Source organism: Centroberyx gerrardi, chromosome 17, assembly GCF_048128805.1.
Source record: "Centroberyx gerrardi isolate f3 chromosome 17, fCenGer3.hap1.cur.20231027, whole genome shotgun sequence".
Classification (NCBI taxonomy): domain Eukaryota; kingdom Metazoa; phylum Chordata; class Actinopteri; order Beryciformes; family Berycidae; genus Centroberyx; species Centroberyx gerrardi.
In genome coordinates this window covers 6,853,265-6,859,779 of record NC_136013.1, presented here as the reverse complement: position 1 = coordinate 6,859,779, position 6,515 = coordinate 6,853,265, and positions in this window count along the sequence as shown.

The window sequence follows — 6,515 nt, the reverse complement described above, 5'->3', positions numbered from 1 at the left end:
TATCGGAACTGCAGCGCCTCTCTCCCGGAATGAGCCTTGTGCTGAAAATATCCCAAATGCGTACAAAAGGCAACGGGGGTATAGCTCCGGGAGTGTGAGACAGTCCGATCTCAAATGGTGCAGCCTGGACCTTGAAAACTCTTTTTTATCAAACACCTCCCCGCAGGATCACATGAAGCCTATATGAGTGTGGCCCGGCCCGGTCCGGCACGCCTCTCACTGCATCAAAAAACCTGCGGAGGAAACATAGCCTGTCCTCAAATGACTGAAGCAAATATCCGAGTAAGAAGCTTGGACACACACCGGTGCAGGTTCACTTCAAGGGACAATGATTGAATAGGGGGAAAAAAATCGTCACTCGTTGCTGGGAATGCAGAATGTGTTTAGGTGCCTGAGTCTTATTATGGGTAGCCTACTTTGTTGGGCTGTCCATGGAAATGCAAAGAGCCTTAAAGCACATTAGGATATATTGCAGAGCCCTATTTTGCTGTGTAATAATTTGCACATTTGTCAAATAGACTCATTATTTTTTACTTTCCAGGCAATTGTCTGACTCTCAATCACAGAATGAGAAATTCAGAGTTTTCAGGTTGTGTGATTTAAAATCCACAAACAAACTTTCAGCTAATTATTTCAGCTAATGAGAGGATATAGGCTACTTTTTGATTATAAATGGCCCCTGATCATAATCTGCTACCTCTCAAGAATGTTAACCATTGAGATCAACATTTCTTCTGGCCTACTTTGTCTTCTTCTTCTTCTTGAGTAGCTTTTTGTGTAGGCTACTTGTGCTTTTTTTGAGTACTTTTTCAAGTCAGTAATTTTACTTTTACATTAGTACATTTTTACTGAAGTACTGAACATTTTAAATCATATCTATTATAGAGTTTTTGTGGCTCTCCATAAGCAAGAGAAACTGGACCATCGTAAATTCACATATTGTGGAGCCATTCACAGTCAACGGTCAGACAACTAGATAGCACTCAGTAGAGCGCATACCTCCGCCAAACGCTATGCAATTGTTAATATATTATAGTTCCACATGTCAGATTTTCACCAAAAGTTAATTTCTTCCATGCCACATTACCAACTGTTCAAATTCTAGCCACTTTTAATTATTTTAACCGATTATCACAACACTACATGGCCAATCAACACTATATGTTCAGTGGGCCGCCCTTCTAACACTGGAAAAAAACGGCAGGGTGGTTATGTTGTTAGATTGGACCAATAACAGATGGTTTGCCTCTTCTTATGTCTGCTGATAGGCACACAAAGATTGATGGTGTTATGTGAATCCGTTCGGAAGTTATATGCCTTTTTAGTGAGAAGCCACGCCCACTGCCACACCCTCTTTGGCCAAACGGTATGAAAAGTTAATCAGTTCTTCCTTACTTGATGACCAAACTTTCCACAAAGTTTCATGGTGTTATGTGAATCCGTTCGGAAGTTATATGCCTTTTTATGAGAAGCCACCCCACTTTCACACCCCGCTTTGGCCAGTCGGTGTGAAAAGTCCATAACTCTTTGCCTCATGACCAGCATTTCCATAAAGTTTCATGGTGTTGCATGAATCTGTTCGGAAGTTAGGAGCTTTTTTATGAGAAGCCACGCCCACTGCCACACCCATCAGTGTGAAAAGTTAATCAGGTCTTCCTTGTCCCATGACCAACCTTTCCACAAAGTTGCATGCAAATCCGTTCATAACTATTGGAGTTATCCTGCTAACAGAAAAACAAACAAACAAACAGACGGAACGGGGCGAAAACATAACCGCTGTCCAACTCTGTTGGTGGAGGCAATTAAAACAAATGAGTTTGAACTCTGTCCTTTTAGAATTGGATTGCATGGGAAAGATGTGACAACATTCTCTTTTCTAAAAAGTAACTCAGTAACTTTTACTCTCAGTACATTTTATGTGAGCTACTTTTTACATTTACTTAAGTATTTTTTACATCATGTTTACATCAGCACTTACATTACATTACATTACATTATGTCATTTAGCAGACAGTTTTGTCAAAGAAACAAAATATCAGCAAAGTTACAGTAGGCTACTTACAGTACTCTTTCCACTACTGCTTATTACTAGTAAAAATACTTGTTATTGTTAATGCATTACTACTGTTGCTGTTGTTGCTGCTGTTTTTTATGTATTTGTGTACTGGCACCTAAAACCTCAGGTGATTGCGTAGCACCGACTTGACCCTTTTGAAGGGAAGCTGCACATCTAGTCCGTTAAATCACCGAGCAAATCTCATTATGAGGATCGTCATGTCATAGCTCATGACTCTGAAACTGATTGCTGGTAATACTGTTGGGTCTTGGTCAGTCTCACGGGAATAAGTTATCCCCCCCTACCATGACCATCTTGGACCCACTCCCACAACATCTGAGTTCAGTACTTGCTGTAAATAAACATGTTTACGTAACCGCTGCAGCGAGCAGATGTCATCACATCACTGTGCACGAGGTGTCAATGGGACACAGTTGTCCTGTTTGTGGACAAAACTGTAGCCTTGATGTGCAGCACCACATCCTTGTCACAAGTGACAGTGAAACATAACGGCAGAATGATGCGATTTTCAGTGGTTGTTTTTGTAGCAGTCCTTGGAAACATTACTGTGAGCAAACACTGAAATCCTGCACATATCCCAGGTGTACTTTACAGTGGGATAATGTGCAGTTTAAGCACTGTCCATGCATGTAAACCGGCTCTGAGAAGGTAAAAAGCTGAAGGTGTTCTGAGCAATTTCCTCTATATTCTTGTTTTATCTGTCCTATATCTCAAGAACAACTCCCCATCATCTCCATTTTACATTATTAATTTATTCATTATGGTGCATTCTATATCTGAAGTTCATCCTTTAATATCTCTAAATTATAGTTAAAGTGCTATTATTTTGGCAACAAAAGACTTAAATTACTATCCTTTGAAAAGTACCATATTTTGTTTTATGTTGTGCTCTCAATCATTATGGAAGTGAAGGTGTCACGTTTTTGTAATCATTTTTGAGAACAAAACTTTTCATATATATTATGTTGCATAGTTTAACATGGAACGTTTGGAAAAACTATTTGTTACTTATACTGGAAATAGAGTTGATTAGATCTTACACTGTACTTGAACCTATGACTTGAATGCATGGATAAATGGACATGCAGTCGGCTACTTATAGTATGCCTGCTGATAACCACACAAACACAATTGTGATTATCGGTCTACAAAAATGAAATCATATGTCAGCTTATGTAAGTCACCAAACGAAGATTTTAAAGTGGAGCAAGAAGTTTACTTGAAAATGGAAATCAACTGACTGGTCAAATGTTACTCTGGAAAACAGACTTTATCATAATGTCATTTGGAGATTAAACAGGGGCATGTGGACAGAATATCACGAGCAGAACAAGCAACTACACATGAAGCAGTCTGTCTCGGTTCTTTCATGTTGCCCACGCTCCAAGAACCTATTTGATAATTTAATGTTTAGAAGTGGGCAACGTTGCTGGAAAAGCATGACCTGGAACTAAAAGTAAAGTAACTTCAGACTGTATTCAGTGTCTTTATGCATAGAGGAATATTGTTGTAAGGATAACACATTAGCGTGGATTTGGACCACACTACCATGTTTGTGTTTTTTAGAGAACTAAATAGTGCTTAGTACAGTACTTAGTAGTGGTCTGTACCTCTGAATTACCTCTGAATTAGCAATGAACATTACAGAAGGGTTTCATCCCAAATAAGCCGAAAGTGCTCCAATTTAGAAAAAAAATTATATTCTTTACTCAATATTTTCAAAAATGCTAGACATAATTGCATCCTCAAAAATATTGCTATTTCTTAGCAAAGCATGGAAAGATAGCTAATAATTTTACTTATATCCCACAGTCAAATCAGTTTATTTACATGCCATTATCACATTAGTGATCATTTTGTAGAGTATTTGGAGTATTTTTCAAAGAATAGAATCTAGTTTTGGAATAGGAAAAGTGAGCTAACTGGATACATTAACTAACCTCTGAATGGTTAGCACAGCCACTTTTAACTAAGCAACAGTCCAGTATGATAGGCCAATTTGCTGCAGCATGCCAGGGGTGATCTCCTCATTCACCACTGTGCTAAAGTTGGGGACAGGCTTACTTTAAACAGCAGTGAAATATCACTTTTGGAAAGCCAGATCTTAAGGGAGCGCAGAAACATCTCCAAACACATGACAAACATCCATGTTAATTTGATCAGATGCTCCGAGACACTGGTGTTTCTGTGCAAATCCCAGTACTAAGCTAATAAGTTCAGTTAATTAGAGTCACAACTCACAGCTCGGGTAACTGGAAACTGCTGATGTTTTCTCCACTGATTACAGCATCCTACCTCCTGAGGCCTGAAGCAATAGGGTGGGGCCTATGTGTGTGTGTGTGTGGTGGGGTGATCAGATTCAGAGGGGCCCCTCTGAGTGGCTCCCCTATAACATGGATTAATTCTTCTAATTAATCTGATAGTATTTTTGTTTTGTCACGGGCCCCAGAATTCATAGCAGAGGATTATTGATTCAAAATGGCTATCCTTTATTCATCAATATATCTGTCTTCACCTGTGAGATAATTACGTATTTGGACAAACTGTTTGATGCTTTGGCTCTGTTGAATGCCTCAGGCGTTAAATTATAAATTGTCTGTCTTAATTTTCTTTTCTTTTAAACCATATTGGATGAACAGTTAAGGAGCTACAGTCTGTTTTGTACATGGTCTTTCCATTTCAGGGTGCCAAATGTGTTTGGACAGATACAAAGTTAATTAAAGAGTCATTTTTCATGCTTAGTCAGAATTTCTTACTGTGCACTAAAATCTAAATGAAACCCATAAAACGCCAGACTTTTGATATCTTACATTTGGGTTCTGTTCCCACTTTGCACATCTACAGTATGTATTTCTATAAAAATTCAGCTGTGGTGAAATCTGATCTACATTACTCTGAGGAGGTAGGCATTGTTGGGGTAAATGAGAAAGAAGTACACTAAAGTCCTTTGCTAAAATGTTTGAGAAGAAAATCAGTCAGGAGAATGTTAAAATTGTCCATACTACAAAATGTATCTCATGCTATTTGCATTGTTTTAACTTGCTTCAGGAAACAAAGAAGAAAAATTATAGCTTAAGACTAAATACAAACTAAAACTTGTTATGATGGACATTTTTTGCAGTATAAACAGTCGGATTACAGCACATCTTAAAGCTGGTTGCAATGTTTTACAACAGAAGCACTGATGTGTGCTGCTCAGTGTCCCTTATTTTCTTTTAAGGTTAAATGGACATGTGACCTTTGACAGTGATCTAACATCAGTAATCCTGCTCCAGCTTTGTGCATAAGGGGTGTGACTTTTATGCCAGACTCTCAAAATGGTCTTAGGCAGAAATATGAAATGTAACGTACTGTCATATGTGTGTCACGTTATCCAATATCCATAACAAATTGCTGCTCCACAGCTAGACTTTGGTATAAATTGGATAACAAATCAGATTAAACATGCAATGTTAAAGAGACTAACAACCTAATGCAGCTGATATCAGTAATGTTAACATTTGTATATCAATCTATGTGCCCAAAGGAACATAAGTGAAACAGATAGATGAGTTAATATCAATTTCTGTATAAAGTCAGATGTCTGTGTGTAGCTTCAACAACATTTTCCACTGGAAAAGCATTTCGTGAAGAAAATGCATGTGATTGCTGTCAGCTGACGAGCCAATTAGTTTTGATTTTGTGCAAATATTTTACACCTGTTGACGTTGTAAGCATTTAAAAAGTGGAATGTAGTGTTAAATGTGGCTAAGTTATGGTTATCATTGTGTGTGTATGTGTGTGTGTGCATGAGAATGTACAGTATGTGCATGCCTGCAAGAACATATGTATATGAACACGTGTGTGCACAACATACTGACTGATGTTTTAGATGTCTATGTATTTTATAACTCAAACTGTAACAGTTATCATTATGAGCTTGAAAACCCTTAATCAGCATGTTATACTGAGCATGTTGAAATTTGAATGAAAAACTATATATGTCATCATTATAGGTTTATGAACGGTTGATCAGTATGCCATAGTGAGCATTTTGAAATTTAGAACTGTGCCAGTGCATGAAGTAAAAACTCCATTCAACTTTGTATCTCATACTGATCCAGTGTGTTCTAGCATAATGACAATATTTATAGTTTCTCAGTTAAAAAATAAACATTCAACGTTCTCAAGACTTAGCCAAATTTGACACTACATTCCACTTTTAAAATGCTTACAGTGTCAACAGGTGTCAAATATTTGCACAAAATCACATGCATTTTCTTCAGGCAATGTTTTTCTAGTTGAAGCTACACATGAGGTTTTTCAACAACAAGCCGCACGGAAAGAGAGAAGTGGTGGACAATGCTGGTCAAAGCAAAATTTGGACTTTTACAGTGGCAATATTGTTCTGCTGACCCGCTTTAGTGTAATATTGATTTTGTAATAAAATTTGCTGGTA